The 18,106-nt window shown below is 38.2% G+C and overlaps 1 protein-coding gene across 1 annotated transcript in view; it reads right to left on the minus strand.

Annotated features, from left to right (window-relative positions):
* PTPRZ1 (protein tyrosine phosphatase receptor type Z1) overlaps positions 1 to 18,106 on the minus strand; it is a 120,389-nt gene that overhangs the window by 63,992 nt on the left and 38,291 nt on the right. The window lies entirely within an intron of this gene.

The raw sequence follows: 18,106 nt of genomic DNA on the forward strand, positions 1-18,106 counted from the left end.
CTCTGTGTGCATTGTAATCTGACAGGATATTAATTTTGAGTAATTGGTTACCTTGCAAGTACATGGGATTACAATGATTGTGGACTTAGATTAAAAACAGTTACTAGAATAACGCAGGCTCAAGATTCCTCCTTAGTTTTTAATAATTAAATGATAAAAGTGATTAGAATAACTAAAATACATTTTTATGTACATAACAATTAGAATTTGATGTATTCCAAAAGGCTCTGAGAGAGAGGTGGTTTCAAATCTCCAGGAGTGGATGTGCATATAAATAAAACACAGATAACAGATACATTGATTAGTTTTATGCTTAAATAGTGTTTAAATTCCCAATTTCAAGGTTTTAGCATGGCAACTAGAGAGTAAATTTCACATAGTAGCTATAGCCCAGGATGACGCATCTGAGACAACGCGTGGACCTACTTCAACAGAACTGTTCTGTATCCACCTTGGTGCCATTAGACAAAATTAGGAAGGAAGCAATTAGGACACTGACTAGCTTCAGCTGATGTCTATCAGCTGATTTTTCCATATGGAAGACTTCAGAGTATGCAAAAAGAGAGCCAGAGAACTTCCATAAATTATTCATTCTTCCATTCATTGACTCACCTGAATTAGTATCACTCCTGCGATATTATTTCCTGTGCTTGCCTTTACAAGAGTACTTACTAGAATGTACATATTTTGTCTATTAACTTGTCTATTTCATCTATGCTATTATCAGACTCTGGCACACAGCAGAAACAAATTGAGAAATAGTCTTTGTGCACCAAGTTAAGGCACTCAGTATTTGCATGCTATATACCTCCTATTTTAAGAGAAATGGAGAACAATCCTAGCCTTTGTAGGGGATATACATGAGTCTAAGTTAGCCTGTTGCTTGCTAGTTTATTGTTACATTATATAAAAGATTAGGGTTTGATAAATAAGTATGTAAGTGCCTAAAGGAGGACATGAATCGAAAGAAAGCCCACTGGATAGGACAAGCACGGTCATTTGGGCATTAAAGGAACATCTGATTTTGTCAGACACAGAAGAAACTGAGTACAAGCCTGTTGAGTGATCTTTGTGTGAGCAAACTCATGGCGCAGTTTGTGTAGGAAATGTTGAGACAACACGGACAGGCCAATAACATCTAAAAAAAATTATACAGAGAGAGATGGAAAGGGTGACAAAGAATAAATACATTGCCTAGGCTGGTGTGGGGGTGGTTGTGGTGTCTACTGAAGCTTTGAAGAGTAAGAGGCTCAGAGACAGGCATCTCAGGATTAAGGAAATGCTGAATGAGGAAGAACTCTAATGTAAGGTATCCATAGGAACCATCCTCAAAAGTCCTGGATGGGAGCATAATTTTAAAAACATTGTATTGTGAAATGTCACCTCCATTTGGACCAATGCAAAGATATGGATTGTGAAAAACTAAGATGGAAAGTAAAGAGAGGATGAATAAAAATATACTAACAGGATTTTTAATATTTGGAGTGGAAGTAGCTAAATTATGCAAATGAAGGACAAAGTAAAAAATTGCTATTGTCCCTTTTTGTCTTCGTTATTATGGATGGATTTAAATTTATTTAAAGATTTATTTATTTTTATTGGAAAGGCAGATTAGAATTAGAGAGAGAAAGTTCACTCCCCAATTGGCTGCAACTGTAAGATCGGAGCTGATCTAAAGCCAACAGCTTCTTCCGGGTCTCCCACGCAGTGTAGGGTCCCAAAACTTTGGGCCATCCTCTACTTCTTTTCCAGACCACAAGCAGGGAGCTGGATGGGAAGCAGGGCAGCCGGGACATGAACTGGCACCCCTATGGGATCCTGGCACTTGTAAGGTGAGGATTTAGCCATTGTGTCAGGCCCTATTGTTAGGTTTAACATCCAAATATTAAATAAATTCTTAAGGCCCTATAACTCATCATCAAGCCACTACTTCTAAACAGATAAAAGGCTCACAAATTAGGTAGCTCTGTGATTAATTTGATGCCCTTTTATTTGCAGGACTTGGCCTTAATGAGTCCACTGTATTTCAATGTTCAGGATTCAGAATGAATGTAACCCAGGCAGGTTAAATAGAGGCTTTCTCAACTATTAGCTAATTGCCTGCAGCAAAGGGGAGGCAAACAATTTATGGAATAGAGAGAAGAGTTAGATTTACTTTGTCTCATTCCTCCCACCCGCTGCAATCTTATTGTTATTAACAAGGGAGAAAACACAGAACGAATAAATTCTCCAATAAACCAACAAATCATCCTGAACTTACTCCTAAGCTTCGGTAATAAAGATCTTACCTTGTAGAACAGCTCTAAAAGTTGCCTTAGGTTCATTGCAAACTCTTCTGTGATAATCAGCTTTACCTTTCTTTGCTTATTCATTGATGACTCAAGGTAATTTAGCAAAGAAACTGCAGTGCAACAGACACACACAGGTCCCTGCCAGTGACACACCATCATACCTGTATTGTGTGTCTTTTCTATTTCTGAGAAGGATGTTGGCATTTTGATTGGGATTGCATTGAATCTGTACATTGCTTTTGGTAATATGGACATTTTATGTTGTGGATCCTGCAAATCCAGAGATATGGTAAATTTCTCCATCTTTTAATGTCTTCTATCTCTTTTTATAATGTTTTATAATTTTCATCATAGAGTTCTTTCACATCTTTGGTTAGGTTAATTCCAAGGTGTTAAGATTCCTCTGTACAATTTTAAAGGGGATTATACTTACAAGTTCTTTCTCAGCCGTGAAGTTATCTGTGTATACTAGCACCATCCATTTATGTACGCTGTTTGTATTCTGTTACCCTGCCAAATTCTTTTATGAGTTCCACTAGTCTCTCGCTTGAGTCTTTTGGTTCTGCTATATAAAGAATCATGTCATCTGCAAACAGGGATAATCTTAATTCCTTGGTTCCAATTTGAATTCCTTTAGTTTCTTTTTTTTTTTTTTTTTTTTTTTTTTTGCCTAATAGCTCTGGCAAGGACTTCCAATACCGCGTCGAACAGCAGCAGTGGTGAATGTGGACATCCTTGTCTAGTTACAGATCTTAGTGGAAAAGCTCCCAGTCTTTCCCCATTTAGCATGATGCTGGTGTTGGATTTTTCATATACTGCTTTGATTGTGTTCCAGGGTGTTCCTTCTATGCCTACCTTGATTAGGGTTTTTAGCATGAAGTGGCGTTAGATTTTTTAAAACACCTTTTGTACACCTATTGAGATGATCATATTGGTTTTACTTTTCAACTGCAGTATGTATTTCTACTTCCAAATCAAATATGGACTCCGAATGGAACTGTTAGGTATACCTTGACAATAGGATGCTGGACTCTACGATTCTCCATACCTACAGTGTCAGGATACACTTAAATAGCAGAATGTTGCGCCTATGACTGTTTCTGAATGACTATACTATTGTAATGAGATAGGGGATATCAGTGGGAGGAGAGGATTTGGGGAAGGAGTGAGGGGAAAATCCCTCAGTCTACAGAACTGCTTCATAAAATTTTCAAAAAGGAAGAAAAGAAAGAAAGAAAATGTGTTACATATGTACAGTAGAGTTTTATTCATCCACAAGAAGAATGAAGTCCTCGTGTTTTGGGCAAAATGAATGAAACTGAATCCACTATATTAAGTGAGGTAAGTAAGGTACTGAAGGAAAAATCTGCATTTTTTTTCTCATGGGTGAAATTGAAAACAATTTATCTGAATATAGCAAAGAGTAGAACAGTAATTACTGGAGACCAGGAAGTGGAATAAAATTTAAACAGAAATTTAAGAAGACTAAGACTGTGTCTTAATTCTTAGGAAGAACCATGGGTTCCTCCTCTGTGTACATGCTTATCACGAAACACTCTTACATCAGAGCTCCGAGATGCACGTCGGTGGTTTAAGGACCAAATAACAGACTACGGATCCATTATGGCAGCAACGAATACACTGCCACTTCTAGGAATTCTACATTTTGTGTTATCCACTGATTCTGTCAAAATATAAATCTACTGAATGCAGCTTTTTCCGGAAAAAGTATGTTCCAACTGTTGTGGGCATTTGGGGAGTGAACAAGCAGACAGAAGATTGATCTTTCTCTGTCTCCATCTCCAAATAAATAAATAAATAATCTAACCTAAATAAAATACTGATAAATCATGTAATTGTTGTGTTAAAAAGAAGATGCGGTTGTGTGGATTCAATCTTCATTATGTCTACTTACCCGACCCTGTGAGAGTCCATAACATTCTATTCAGTAACAACAGATTTAAACAGTCTCTTTCTGGATGAGTAGTCTGTCTCTGTACAATTGCACAGAGATGATGTGTCAGGAAATTGAGACAAGGGAAGAGAAGCAGTAACTGGGATCAACACCCTTGAGAAATTGCAAACGCTCTAAGGAGGGCAAGAGGTAAGTGCTTTGAAATCAACTTAAGTTAAATATGTGAAAGTTTGGGGGGCCTGGAATAATAGCGTAAAGGCTAAACCTCACCCTGCACCCACAGGGATCTCAGATGGCTGCTGGTTCATGTCCAGATGGCTCTACTTTGCATCCAGCTCCCTGCCTGGGGCCTGGGAAAGCACTACAGGGTGGTTCAAAGCCTTGGGACCCTGTGCCCATGTGGGAAATTTGGAAGAAGCTCCTGGCTTCTGGCTTCAAATCACTCAGCTCCAGCCATTGCAGCCATTATAGAAGATCTTTCTCTCTGTATCTCTTTCTCTGTATATCTGCTTTCCAGTTAAAACAAAAACAACAAAACAAAACAAAATAAAAAGTTTGGGGATCCAGACATAAAACCTAATTTAGATACTTTGACCAATTAATACGAAGGAATCATTCAAGTTAAAAACAAGGTAAAAGCTAACAACACACTTGCACAAGAACAAGTTTCTCTTTGTCTTGCTCTGGTTAACGCAAAAGCTATATGTTATCACACATGACACTACTCAGTAATAATCATCACGTTTCCAAAAGGTGTTTAAGACAAAATCATATTAGGAAAAGTCTTCAAAACCTCATTTTTTTCACTGCTCAAAATAAACTTTCATAAACTTATACTAGTAATACCAAAAGATATGCAACAAAAATATGTTGTCTTCAATGGTAGGTGTGATGCTAAGCAGCAATGAGACTAAAAGAAAGTATAGGAAGACATTCCTACCCTTTGTTAGAGATGTCTAAAATTTTGCCAGTTTCAAAGAGGTTGACCCTGGACCACAGCTCTATAATAATTGATCTGTTGATGAAATAAAATGTTTCTCTACAACTAATTCATTGTGATTTCAATTTGTAGGACTCTAAGAAACTAGAAGGAAGAAATCTTCTGGACCTAAAATCTAATTGAAATGGTTGAATCATATGGATTGTATAAATGTCTAATTCAAAGCTGTGTTATATAAATCAGTTTTCTGATTCCTTATTCATGGGTGCAGTCTGAGACCCTACCAGGTAGTCATAAAATCAATGCTGATCACAAATATCTCATATTTCTAAATTCAACACTGACCTTCTGAGCCTATGGGTATGCTAATTGCCATAGTTACTATCTTAGTAACACATTTAGATCTGAAAGTACAATAATGCATTTTCCTTTAGTGAGCTCTGGGATCCAGAAAACATAAAATCTATGGGCAAAGAAATTAACATAATGAGAATTACTGGCAACTTGGAATATACACAGGTGTGTTATCATTTCCCTGGAGTGCCAAGAATTGGTTTGAAAAGGAAAGGGCTGAGTACATGTTCGTTGAGGCAGGGCAAGGCTCTCCTTTTTATCACAAGCCAGAATGTCAATCCTATCGAGAAGACAGTGAGGTAACAAAATCCTGTCTGGGCTTACATGCTCCTTCACCTATGCCTGGCACCAGCATTTCATTACACGTTCTGCTAAATCAAATGTGCTCAAAGATGGTTTTCCTGGCCTCTGATCAGAGCTTACCCATGACAGAATCTCACTATTGGGAAAAACATCCTAGTTCAATTCCTCAGTGAGCATGATGAGAATCCCCTCTCCCCCGAGGCCTAAATATCTTTGATGACTGAGTCTCTGTCTATCTCCATGTTATTCCAGGTTTTTTTTTTTTCAGTGTTGGAAAGTTATTTCCTCTTTCAGAGTAAGTTTTAGCAGCTTCTTTTCTCTCTTCTCTCGTCCTCTCTCCGCTTCCCCCTTTCCCTCCCCTCTTCAACATCATCATGTAAACACAGAGGTCCAACACTATGAGCAACATCATAACATTGCTGTAAGGCTTCAGTGATATAATACAGTGAAAGTCACTATTACAGTGCTTGACACGAGACAATGGCTCCTCTTACTCTCCCTTTCACCCCACCCTACCTGTCCTCATCTTTTGGCACACCACTTGTTGGTGATATAATACAGTGAAAGTCACTATTACAGTGCTTGACACGAGACAATGGCTCCTCTTACTCTCCCTTTCACCCCACCCTACCTGTCCTCATCTTTTGGCACACCACTTGTTGGTGATATAATACAGTGAAAGTCACTATTACAGTGCTTGACACGAGACAATGGCTCCTCTTACTCTCCCTTTCACCCCACCCTACCTGTCCTCATCTTTTGGCACACCACTTGTTGGTGATATAATACAGTGAAAGTCACTATTACAGTGCTTGACACGAGACAATGGCTCCTCTTACTCTCCCTTTCACCCCACCCTACCTGTCCTCATCTTTTGGCACACCACTTGTTGGTGATATAATACAGTGAAAGTCACTATTACAGTGCTTGACACGAGACAATGGCTCCTCTTACTCTCCCTTTCACCCCACCCTACCTGTCCTCATCTTTTGTTCTCCGTGCCTTTGCATTCGCCACATCCTTGTCTGTACTCTTCACCCCCTTCTCTACATTGGCTGGTTCCCTTTCACTCTTCCTGCTTTAGTTGCAATGTCTTCCCCTAGGAGAGGCCCTCCCCGGGTGGGCCAAGCTTATTAGCACTGATCAATTCTCTTCGATTTATGAAGCAAACAGATCAATGAATTTATGTTTGAATAACAAGGAAGGTAGTAAAATGTAGTGCACCCATGTATGGGAAACATGGCCAACAAAACAGGCAAGTATATGAAGGTTCTTTAGACAGTTCTCAGAAGAGCGATGGGGAATTCAGTTCGATGGAGCCCGAAACTGCTGTCTGTCATATTAGTAAATTTCAGTAAATGCTCAGAACTGAAATGATTATTGCTACCATGATAGATATATTTAACTTAGCCTGCCTTACAAACAAAATTCTGTAATGAGTATTAAAATCTTAAAAAGGCAAAAAAATTTCGCTGCAACATTCTGCTAGCATTTATTTTAGTTAAGACCACTGGCAGGCACTATTGGTAAGGGGAAGCTTATATTCAAGTTTATATTTCTGATACTCTTGTTTCTATTCCAGCTAATTTCTATGGGAAAAAATCATTCCACTGGATAAAGAATTACTAATTGAACTGTCTTTACTTCTAATTTTAAATAGAGGGTAATTCTACAGTTGAAACTAATGCAATCAATTTTTTGCTTTAGTTGGCATATATTTGTGAGCTCTGTGACATTACATTTCCATTGATTTATTAAGCAATTAAAATTTACATGAATTGAATTCTTAAAAATTTATTAATTTTTAGCTGATAATAAATAAAGTTAAAGATCCATGAAAAAAAATTTATTAATTTAAATCTTAAAAAAAGTACATTTATTAAAATACACTGCCTTCTGCTGTCACATCTCAATCCTTTTTTAAGATTTTATTTATTTTTATTGGAAAGTCAGATACATAGAGAGAGGGAGAGACAGAAAGGAAAATCTTCCATCCATTGATTCACTCCGCAGCTGACCACAACAGCCAGAGCTGAGCCAATCTGAAGCCAGGAGCCAGGAGCTTTCTCCGGGTCTCCCACACGGGTGCAGAGTTCTAAGGCTTTGGGCCGTCCTCGACTGATTTCCCAGGCCACAGGCAGGAAGCTGGATGGGAAGCAGGGCTTCTGGGATTAGAACTGGCACCCATATGGGATCCTGGCGTGTTCAAGGCAAGGACTTTAGCCACTAGGCTACCGCGCTGGGCCCAATCTCATTCAATCTTGACTTTCATGATCATGATACTTCTGAGGACTGTAAGTATTTTATTGACTGCTCCTCAGTTTGAATTTGTCTGATGCTACCTCACTATTAGATTCATGTCATGCATTTTATTAGGAATGCCACAAAATGATGCTTTTCTTTTCTCATTGTCTTATTAAGCAGCACAGGGTTTTTATGCAGTAATTATTACTGATTCACTTTGGTCATGTAATAAAAGTGGTGTCTACCAGGTTATTCCACTACATTATCTTGTTTTTTCCTTCTGAATTAGAAAGTCTTCTGGGAAGCTGTTGTGAAATTATATCACAATCTCATGCTTCATTAAACTTATCTTTAAATTCTTAATTTGTATTGCTAGGAACTCCACTTTCCTGTGATATCCAGCAGGATACAATGCATTATCGACATCAGTTGGTGGAGCTCTACAGGACTTTTTTTCTAACCTTCTATCAGCTTTCTTTTGTCCCAGAAGTGAGCTGAGTCAAGATAATGCTGTTAGCATTAGCGCAGGCGAGATAAACAGTGTCTACAGTGTCCAGTCCTCGTGGAGAAGGCTTTGCATATACCCTCAGACTTCCATGCTTTTTCAACATGTTCATTGGGGTCTAGCCTTGTACCCAGATCGGTTTCTCATACACGAATAACTAAGGACATGTTAGGGTTATCTATCTGGCCTTTGATGGCTTTCACTGCTTGGTGGTTATTTGTGTCTTAGTAGACAGTCTGTAGGTCCATCCCCATTTCTCTGGGTCAAAGGGGAATTCTTGTTCCAACTCCAGGAGCACTCAACAACTGTTTTCCCAGCAGCCATCGAAGAAAATGACTAAAAATCCTTACTAACACTTCACCCAGAAATGCTTTCTTACTACCTTGAAGTTTTTAAAGTACTCCACAGTTATATATATTTTTCTTTTTTTTCTTTATTTATTATTTTTAATTCATTAATTACATTGTATTATGTGACACAGTAACATAGGTACTTGGATTCTCCCCAACCCCTCCCCAAACCCTCCCACCACGGTGGATTCCTCCACCTTATTGCATAACCACAGTTCGAGTTCAGTTGAGATTCCCCCATTGCAAGCATATACCAAACATAGAGTCCAGCATCTTATTGTCCAGTCAAGTTCAACGGCTTCTTAGGTATACCCTCTGTGGTCTGAAGACAGAGCCAGCAGAGTATCATCCCAATCAATTAAAAGCTCCAACATACCATCAGCAAAAATTTACATCATTATGGAATTCATTGACATAGTAATGAGTAACCAATATGTTAAAAGTAAATGCGAGTTCTTCACCACCTTCTACTCCACAGTTATAATACGATAGCTAAAATCATTGGAAACAAATTATTATAAACTACACAGTTTAGGAGGCCTGTATTACTGGGATTTTGAAATTTTAAAAACTGCAGGAATATTCTTTTGAGGATGTTTGGAACAAATACAACTGATTTAAAATGCTAATAAGATGGGTGTTTGGTCCAGCCCTGAAGATGCCTTTTGGGACACGCACATCTCACTTTTCAGAGCCTAGGTCCAAGTCCCACCCGTGTTCCATCCTAGCTTCTTGATAATGTGCAAACGGTAGCTTAAGCACTTGGGTCCCTGCTATCCAGGTGGGAGTTCAGGCTTCTGGTTTTCTCCTGGTGATGGATGTCACGGACATTTGGGGAAAAATCCACAAATGGAAAATTACTCTCTCTTTCACATAAGAAAAAATATAAATAGTGTTTAAAAGGCTTATAAAGTTTTCATTTTTTTTTAAAGATTTATTCATTTTATTACAGCCAGATATATACAGAGGAGAGACAGAGAGGAAGATCTTCCGTCCGATGATTCACTCCCCAAGTGAGCCGCAACGGGCCGATGCGCGCCGATCCGAAGCCAGGAACCTGGAACCTCTTCCGGGTCTCCCACGCGGGTGCAGTGTCCCAGTGCATTGGGCCGTCCTCAACTGCCTTCCCAGGCCACAAGCAGGGAGCTGGATGGGAAGTGGAGCTGCCGGGATTAGAACCGGCGCCCATATGGGATCCCGGGGCTTTCAAGGCGAGGACTTTAGCCGCTAGGCCACGCCGCCGGGCCCTAAAGTTTTCATTTTTAAAACTACCAGACATAAACACATCAGGAGTGATTCAAAGTTAAGCTCTCTTACAGCTAGACTTACCATGGAGAGATTCCTTTTGAACACAAAAAAGACTAGAAAGATACAAGCCAAAGAAGCCCTGTCCAGATGCAAAACCCATGAAAGCTGCAGTAATAACTGCTCAAAATGTACCTTATCTATTTTTGACGCACATGACAGGCTTTGAACGATCTTTAACATGTTCATACATATAATACAGAAACAACGACACTATTTTTCACATCAATATTTTTTACCAGAGAACTAAAGCTCTCACACATGAATAAATTTGTTCATGCACATGCTTTGTCCTTTTTTTCCTCTATCATTTATTCATTCCACAAATAAGGACAACATGAACTGAGACTGATCTAGATCTTGTACACTTCACTACGGGGATCTGCGGGTCAGCAGGAACAAAGACATCTGAGAAATCATTAGGCACTAAATGTGTGGTCCCTGCCTTTAAACTACTGAATCAACTCTGGAAGTCACCTCCAGCTATTTTCCCCTATGGATCCTCTCAATAGTCCCGATGATCTATACAATTCTGGAAGCACTAGTCTAGATGCTCTGGATCTGTATGTAAAGTGGATTTCACTGTTTATGATTGTAATTGTTCATTTGAAAACTTTCAATAGGAATTGATTGTAAAAGTTTAAGAATGCTCTTATTTTAAACTAATTCCTCATTACCACTGCATCTTACTGTCTACAGTGTCATTTGAATATAAAACATTTTAATGCAGATTATTAGAAAGACTTACTGATGTGTTTAATAGATCACAAGCACAATCTATCACATAACTATCAGGGATAATGTAGCATGAATTTTAACACTATCAAGCAGATAATCAATAATTGTTCATTAATAACACAATTTTCCTAAGGTATATGGATGTCCACAGATTTTACAATAATTCTAATATAGCCTAAATCTCCTGCAAACTTACATGTAACAACTTGGCAAAGCTTCATGTTTTCTGGCCAGCAGCTGCTAGCTGTTTAATTGCTTAACATTAGAAAATCAGAACATGGTGTGATTATCTATTTATGGCCAAATATTAGTTAGGATCAAATAAATATAGTTCCTTAGATCTCTGTGGTATTTAATCTACATAAACATCTTCCCATGATGCTCATAAATGATTAAAAGAAGGCCAGATACATTAGAGGAATTTGCATCCTATGCCAGAACTTCATTTTCCAACCAATTTACTTTTAAAATGTTGGTGGCATAAAAATGCAGCGCTGGGATTTGGAATTTTAAATCTAGCATTCTTCTTTGTGCTTAAACATGAACAAATAATCCCCACTAATGGAAAGCAGGAGAGTTACTGTAATTTACCATATAGGTACATTTTGGTGGTAAAGGATCATAATTAAAAGTCATGGAACTTTCTCTCCAAACACACTGTGAAATCTCAGAGACTGCCTGGGTTTCTTGATTATCTCCACGGAAACTAAGGATGTAATTATTGTGCTACAAAGGAAACAATAGAAGCTGCTTTCAAAAGACGCAGTTTTCGCCTCTCAAGAGAAAATGGACTCTCATGTTGAGAGAAACTCCCTTAGAAAGTGATGAATTGGAATAGACAGTCCTTTGATCTATAGGTCAGTAACATCGTCAATCAATCTGCACAAGACATTGAGTTCCAGAGGCAGCTCCTGCTCCAGAGCACCTTTTGAGGACAAACCCAGGCTGTGGAAGATTCGCCTGAGTTTTCCGACTTTTAAAAAATGCTATCCTCTCTGCTAAATGATGCAGAAAATGTGACTTGAGTTGGCAGCAATTCAGACCATCAGTGATGAGGAACTGATTCACACGGAGCTGGGATAATGATCCCAGATTGTGAAATGAATGCAGAGTGAGGCTATTACACCACAGCAGAGCAGAAGAGCCAGTTGTGTGATACTTTGAGTGCCCTCCCTGGAATGCTAGCTGGATCAAGTCCAGATAAGAGGCAAACATATAATCTGATCATTTTTCTAAGAGAATACTAGCCATTTCCACAGTAATCATATTTTTTTTACCTACTCCTTTGGAGTATAGATGATTATATACTATCTCCCATGTTCACTTGGTATAGTCATACAGAAATAGCCCAAAGTCTGCTTGAAATTTTCCAACAATTAGGCCATTCCAGAGTGAGGAACTAGGGAAGGTAGAAGATGTTTTGTAATGCAAAACAACTCCTGGACTGCTTCTAGAATAAAAATGAGTAAACATCTCCTATTAAATGCAGCTAAAAGTCCACGTTCACAAACTCAATTATAAAACAAACATATGTTTGGTGTAGAAAAACTAGAAACTACAAACAAGCAAAAAGAACTCACAGTTCTCTGTAACATTTTCCTTGAAAAGACACATACCTAACGCCGAAGACCTCAGCAACGTTGGAACAAGCATTTTTAAAATATGTATCTACACAAAGAGCTATAGACCTAAAGTCCTGTGCTTTGCACTGTTTTCCACCTCCAGGTTCATGTTTCCAGGCTTCTGATCACTATGTGACTCTGCCCAAGTGACCACTCTGGTTCTTCCATTGAGAAATGAAAATGTGAGCTGTTTTTCAGCTTTGCCCATTCATGCTGTGCGCTCTCGCCTGAACACACGCAAGGCACCACCCTGTGCAACAGGGAGGATCAGTAAGACACAGCACCGCCGTGCCTGTGTTACAGTGAAGAGGAGTGTATGGGGTCAGTACAGTAAGCTTTGTTCTCTTGCTGTGGAACAGGAAAATTTCACTTGAAGGAAGTCAGAGGTCTGATATCCAACAAGAAGGAGAAGACAGAATCAGAAGGAACAGGCTGGCCTGTTAGCAGGCAGAGGGAAAGGGAGCTGCGAGGGGTAGAACAAGATCGTGAAAACCACTGTCAGTCACGGTTAAGAATTGTTATTTTAAAAAATTTTCTGTAGATGATGGAAAGTAACTGATTGCATTTAGACAAAAGAATTACAAAAATCCCATCTGCATTTAAAAAAATGACTATGATGGACAGAAAGTTGGTACAAGCCCCGAATGAAAAGACTTACATGACTTTAATAAGATTAATTGAACACCATGTACTATATATAATAACTTTTAACAACCTTAATTGAACACTATATATGTATATTAAATTGTGTATATTGTTGAGCCACACAGACACACACAACCAGGCACTGTTGACTATTTTGCATATACAAAGCACATGCAGACTCATTTAATTACTGCAGCACCATTTAAGGTAGTACCACTACATCATTTTACAGATCAGGAAACTTGAGCAGAAAAAGCAAAGTAGTCAGATTGAGTTCTAGACTTTATACTACAATCAGCTAGTGAGACAACGAGCATCCAGCTGAGTCTGCTTCCTAAGAATAGATGCAAGTTCATAATCTTTGTTACACAGTGACCTCCCTGCCTAACTGTGTGACGATGCTGGTAATCCTCTCAGAGGATGTGAAACCTCCCCTCCGTCCCACCACACTCAGACTCTTCTACCAGTGCTTCTTCCTTTAGTTTACTAATTAAAATGTAAATACAATGTCAGTAACTAAAAATCGAAATCATTGCAAATGAAAACACAACACGAAACATTTTATCTAGAACTGTTGGCAGGATAACAATCCTGAAGTTAATACCAGAAGCTTCTCTTATTACGTTCCTGCTTTTCCGTACTCAGGTATGAAGAGTACTGTAGAAGCTGAGGAGTGCACTTCTTCACCTACAGGTCCTGTTGCCCAGAACAGTCATTCACCAGTGTAGATTGCACCTATTCATGCTTTAGCTCAGCTTGAAGTTAATTTCCCCAGGAAGCCCTTGACGAATGCTTTAGGTTAGTTGGAGGCTAGATCTTACACTTTCATAATTTACCACTGCACATGCATCGGGCTTTTGAAATGATAATCTGATATTATTGTCCGCATTTCTGTGATCATTTCAATTTATCACTGCATCCCTGATACCTGGCACACGATCTAGTTTGGACTATCATCCAATGAGTGAGCAATGGATAAATAAGCTAATGGTTTAAGTATCTTAACTTTTCTTTTGTCTTTTCTTTTACAGTAGGATGTAAGCCATGGAAGTGGTAAGTCAACTCCTTCCTACAGAATTTATAATCTTCCTAAGGAAACACAAGGGCAAGGCTTTGGGGAATTTTGGAAGATAAAGTACATATACTGTTTATGAAAAATAGTGCTATAAAGAGATCTTAATTCCTAGAGATGCTGACAAAACACAAAAAGATGAGAATCCTATGTGTAAAGGCTTGATGTTTCATTTCAAGTTAGAGATGATCTAGATTAGATAGGTCAAATTGTGGATACGCTTTCGCATTGATTTTGGATTGGTCTTTGCTTGTGTCAATTTCCAGATAGTAAAAGACTACAAAATGCAGCTTTTCCTATTCTATGACTGCTCTGAAAACCTGCTCAGAACTTATAATACAATATTTATTTTTTGTATATCTCAGGATATAGCATAGTTCCATGCACCAGCAGCTCCGTGAGCTCAGAGCTAGAGCAGGTGGCCATGGCCTCACATGCAGCCCAGGTGCTGCCCAGGGACACCTGCTGGGGTCTCCCCAGATTGGAGGTCTCTAAATTTACCTTTCATATGTTTGAATAAAATTTTTTTCCTAAACAGTTAAAAATAAAACAAAAATAAAGAAATAAAAGGACATTTCAGTTTCTAGAAAGGCCTGGACAAGACAGAATCATTCATGATTCTACATGGATCCAAAGTTTGTTAGTTCAGCTTGGCCAACTTTCTTCCAGGTCAAAAACAAAATTCGAAAACCAAGCATGAAACTGCACTGCACATAACCTTTATAAATGGCTCTTCTGTTTTCCTTAGGAAGGATCTTCTCTTTACAGCTACCAAAATAAAAAGACTCTTTAGGAGGCTATTGTATTAAGAAAACAATTAGTTATTTTATGTATCCTTCACTCTCAGGGATCCAACTGTCTGGTAGTGATTCAAGTGTGGCCAGAACAGCAACATGTTCTGACTTGTATCTGATGTAACCCTTCAATGAAGACATTAAACGTAGCTAAATTTAAGCACTATTGAGAACATATCAATATAAGAATTCTGATGTTAAGTTGATCTGAATGTTAATATACAAATATTTTTACAAGTCTAGGAAAAGAGGATTATGCTTCAGTAGTCACTAGTTTTAAGACTGGAGCAGTTAAAGTGCATCACTTTGAATGATCTGATTGCTTGAGGTTATAGTCAAAACTCGAATGAAAGAGAATCTGACATCTGTGCGAATCTTGTGCTACACTTTTATGATATTTAAAACTGAAAGGCAAAATGACTTTGTTTTCTTTGTGTATGTATTGTTGCAGAAAATTTAAGATTCTGTGTAGAATGGAAGTTACTTTCTGGAATTAAAGGAGATCAACACATTGTGAAAATCACCAGACCCTTGCGGCTGATATTCCCAGGGTTACATTTCACGCTTTCATCACAGAGTAACTGACAAGCCTTGCTCATCCTTCTGTAGTAGGTTTTAAAAATTAGACTGTGAACTGCTTTCATCAATTTCTGAACATAATTGCAGCATATATCCTGCACAGAAAATTTGGCTTTAACCTTATGTAAGAAAATAATTATCAGAGTAATAATTTTCCACCCTCTAATTCTCCACCCATCTTGTAGGCAGTAGATTTACATTGTTACCTCACATTTTATAATTGTGCAATCTTTCCTAAGTAACTTTAACTTAAGTGATTCCATTTAAATAATGTTTGATGTCTTGTATATCATTAAGTGGCTTGTGGCAGCATGATGACTTCTCACAGAACACTGTCATGATTGACCTAGAAAATACTACCAAACTTCAACTGTGTTCCAAATTAATAGAGATAATTAACTTCACATAGAGATATCTTTCACTATAGGCTTGACTTTAGGGTGATTTTTATGGAAGAGCATATTCTTTTGGATAAATGATTTAATTTTTTTCTCTTTTTATTACTCTAAGAATTTGGACAAAATGGCTTTGGGACATCCTCAAATACCACTTTTTAATGAGTTTATTCCTTTGAACAACAGAGTGCAACAGGAGCTGAATTCAGCAGGCCTTAGGTTACGAGCAAGGTGGTACACTTGACTGTAAAGCAGAGAACTACATGTTGGTTATGCACAGATCCATCTTGGAGAATTTCACCACCCTATAGATGCCACATCTAGCTTCAAGCAACCTGTTCAAGGAAGAGTCTCAACTTTCACGTAATGGGGTATTACATACTTTGCCTTTGCTGTTATCTCTGCTGCAATCCACTGGTAAAACTATGGTCTTCTCTTGCTTGAGCTGATAGGAACACTCAGTAGCTAACTCTGTTGCTCCAGGCTGCTGGGAAACACACCACCCCAGCCAGTGCTCCAAGAGTCAATGTACAACTACTGGTGTCGAACAGGGGAGAACTTTTAACTTTCACTCTCTAGGCCTTGGAGCTTCCCTTTCTGACTCAGGGCTAAGAGAGAACAATAGAAACATTAACACATTTACTTTGCTTGATTTTATAATTTATAGATCATTGTCATAAATAAGTAATAAGAACAGGGAGCCACTAATAAATGTGCTTAAATTTGCTCACTTTCCTGCTCTGCTAGACATCTTGATGATTTTGTTTTCTATATTGTAAAATAAATTATTTCACAAAAAACTAATGCAAATGGCTAATAAAAATGTAAATAAATTTCAGTGGTAGTCAAACTAAAGCAAATTAAAACAACCTGGCATTTTCTAACATGTCTTGTTAGTAGATTTTCAAATTGAAAACTTTCAATCTTAGAATGTCTTTTGTGGGGCAAGCATTTACTTAGAGCAGAATTTAGGTCAGCCTTTTTTTTTTAAAGATGTATTTATTTTTATTGGAAAGTCAGATATACAGAAAGGAGGAAAAGCAGAGAGGAAGCTCTTCCATCTGTTGATTCACTCCCCAAGTGACCACAATGGCCGGAGCTGTCCTAATTCAAAGTCAGGAGCCAGGAGCCTCTTCCAGGTCTCCCATGCAGGTGCCAACTCCCAAGGCTTTGAGTCGTCCTTGACTGCTTTCCCAAGCCACAAACAGGGAACTGATTGGGAAGCGGGGCTGCTGGGATTAGAACTGGTGCCCATATGGGATCGTGGCGCGTTCAAGGTTAGGACTGTAGCTGCCAGGCCAAGGCGCCGGGCCCTAGGTCTGCCTTTCTAGAAAGAATGTAGTCAGTATGCATCAAAATTATTATTAGTCAGTAACTTTTTATTAAGAATTTTCCATGAAAGAAATTATTATAGTGTAGACATATGTATATTTGTATTCATGTCTGTCATTACTTAAGTTTTGAAATTGAATACGTGACTTGGTGTATCCAAACCTAGAATAATCACAGCTGTTCCAAAAAGACTATGATAGTGTGTGTGTGTGTGTGTGTGTGTGTGTGTGTGTGTGTGGTTATCCCTGAAGTGAACAGAGTGGTTCTATATATTCTTATTTGTGTGTGAACACATTTTCTAGGTTTTTGCAATGAAAATAACTATTAGTAACATTTTATTTGCAAAATTCAAATATAGAAAGAACAAAGAATTGTTAAATAATAGTACATCTAATCAATGAATTATTGGGCAAAGATTCAGTATCACGATTTAACAGGTGTCATCACTAACATTAGGAAGTGCTCCAAAAGTTTTCAAGAATAAATTGAATGTATAACTCCATATATCCAAGCCTAGGATAATCAAAGCTGTCCCAAAAAGACTATGACTGATTTGTTTTGGCATGTGTGTTTGTGGTTATCCCTAACGGAAGTGAAGAGTAGCTAATATATTCTTGCTTGTGTTTGAACATATTTCCTAATTTTTTGCGATGAGAATGACTACTAGTAGCATTCTATTTGCCAAATTCAGCATGATGCTGTGCTCTGTCTGCAAAGATAAA

This window comes from Ochotona princeps, chromosome 25, assembly GCF_030435755.1.
Source record: "Ochotona princeps isolate mOchPri1 chromosome 25, mOchPri1.hap1, whole genome shotgun sequence".
In the NCBI taxonomy this organism is placed as follows: Eukaryota; Metazoa; Chordata; class Mammalia; order Lagomorpha; family Ochotonidae; genus Ochotona; species Ochotona princeps.